This window comes from Pristiophorus japonicus, unplaced genomic scaffold, assembly GCF_044704955.1.
Source record: "Pristiophorus japonicus isolate sPriJap1 unplaced genomic scaffold, sPriJap1.hap1 HAP1_SCAFFOLD_30, whole genome shotgun sequence".
Lineage (NCBI taxonomy): Eukaryota > Metazoa > Chordata > Chondrichthyes > Pristiophoridae > Pristiophorus > Pristiophorus japonicus.
Window position 1 is genome coordinate 12,812,824 of NW_027252779.1, and position 2,430 is coordinate 12,815,253.

A 2,430-nucleotide genomic window follows, 5' to 3' on the forward strand; every position below is an offset into this window, starting at 1 on the left:
CCCCCAAGCTCTTCTACTCCCCCAAGCTCTCCTACTCCCCCAAGCTCTCCTACTCCCCCAAGCTCTCCTTCTCCCCCAAGCTCTCCTACTCCCCCAAGCTCTCCTACTCCCCCAAGCTCTACTCCTCCTCCAAGCTCTCCAACTCCCCCAAGCTCTCCTACTCCCCCAAGATCTACTACTCCCCCAAGATCTCCTGCTCCCCCAAGATCTCCTACTCCCCCAAGCTCTCATAAACCCCCAAGCTCTCATACTTCCCCAAGCTCTCATACTCCCACAAGCTCTCATACACCCGCAAGCTCTCATACTCCCGCAAGCTCTCCTACTCCCCCAAGCTCTCCTACACGCCCAAGCCTTCATACTCCCCCCAAGCTCTCATACTCCCCCAAGCTCTCATACTCCCACAAGCTCTCATACTCCCACAAGACCTCATACTCCCGCAAGCTCTCATACTCCCCCAAGCTCTCATACTCATGGAAGCTCTCCTACACTCCCAAACTCACCGACTCCGGTAAGCTCTCCTACTCTGTTAAGCTCTCCTCCTCTCCCAAGCTCTCCAACTCCCCCAAGTTCTCCTACTCCCCCAAGCTCTCCTCCTCCCCCAAGCTTTCCCACTCCCCCAAGCTCTCCTACTCCACCAAGCTCTCATACTCCACCAAGCTCTCCTACTCCCCCAAGCTCTACTACTCCCCAAAGCTCGCCTACTCCCCCAAGCTCTTCTACTCCCCCAAGTTCTCCGACTCCCCCAAGCTGTCCTACTCCCCCAAGCTCTCCTACTCCCTCAAGCTCTCCTACACCCCCAAGCTCTCCTACTCCCTCAAACTCTCCTACTCCCGCAAGCTCGCCTACTCCGGTAAGCTACCCTGCTCCCACAAGCTCTCCTCCTCCCCCAAGCTCTCCTACTCCCCAAGTTCTCCTACTCCCACAAGCTCTCCTACTCCCCAAAGCTCTCCTACTCACCAAAGCTCGACTACTCCCCCAAGTTCTCCTGCTCCCCCAAGCTTTTCTACTCCCCCAAGCTCTCCTACTCCCCCAAGCTCTCCTACTCCCCCAAGCTCTCCTTCTCCCCCAAGCTCTCCTACTCCCCCAAGCTCTCCTACTCCCCCAAGCTCTACTACTCCCCCAAGCTCTCCCACTCCCCCAAGCTCTCCGAATCCCCCAAGCTCTCCGACTCCCCCAAGCTCTCCGACTCCCCCAAGCTCTCCGACTCCCCCAAGCTCTCCGACTCCCCAAGCTCTCCTACTCCCCCAGGCTCTCCTACTCCCCCAAGCTCTCCTACTCCCCTAATCTCACCTACTCCACCAAGCTCTCCTACTCCACCAAGCTCTCCTACTCCCCCACGCTCTCCTACTCCCCCAATCTTCCTAATCCCCTAAGCTCTCCTACTCCCCCAAGCTCTCCTACTCCCCCAAGCTCTCCTACTCCCCCAAGCTCTCCTACTCCCCCAAGTTCTACTACTCCCCTAAGCTCTCCTACTCCCCCAAGATCTGCTACTCCCCCAAGATCTCCTACGCCCCCAAGCTCTTCTACTCCCCCAAGCTCTCATACTCCCACAAGCTCCCCTACTCCCACAAGCTCTTCTACTCCCTCAAGCTCTCCTACTCCCCCAAGCTGACCTACTCCCCAAAGCTTTCCGACGCCCCCAAGCTCTCCGACTCCCCCAAGCTCTCCGACTCCCCCAAGATCTCCGACTCCCCCAAGCTCTCCGACTGCCCCAAGCTCTCCGAATCCCCCAAGCTCTCCGACTCCCCCAAGCTCTCCGACTCCCCCAAGCTCTCCGACTCCCCCAAGCTCTCCTAGTCCCCCAAGCTCTCTAACTCCCCCAAGCTCTCCTACTCCCCCAAGTTCTCCCACTCCCCCAAGCTCTTCTACTCCCCCAAGCTCTCCTACTCCCCCAAGCTCACCTACACCCCCAAGCTCTGATACTCCCCCAAGCTCTCATACTCCCACAAGCCCTCATACTCCCCCATGCTCTCATACTCATGGAAGCTCTCCTGCACCCCCAAACTTTCCGACTCCATAAGCTCTCCTACTCTGTTAAGCTCTCCTCCTTTCCCAAGCTCTCCTACTCGCCCAAGCTCTCCTTATCTGGTAAGCTCTCCTACTCCGCCAAGCTCTCCTACTCCACCAAGCTCTCCTACTCCCCCACGCTCTCCTACTCCCCCAAGCTCTCCTAATCGCCCAAGCTCTCCGACTCCCCCAAGCTCTCCTACTCCCTCAAGCACTCCTACACCCCCAAGCTCTCCTACTCCCCCAATCTTCCTAATCCCCCAAGCTCTCCTACACCCCCAAGCTTTCCTATTCCCCCAAGCTCTCCTACTCCACCAAGCTCTCCTACTCCACCAAGCTCTCCTTCTCCCCCAAGCTCTCCTACTCCCGCAAGCTCTCCTACTCCCCCAAGTTCTCCTACTCCCCTAAGCTCTCCTACTCCCC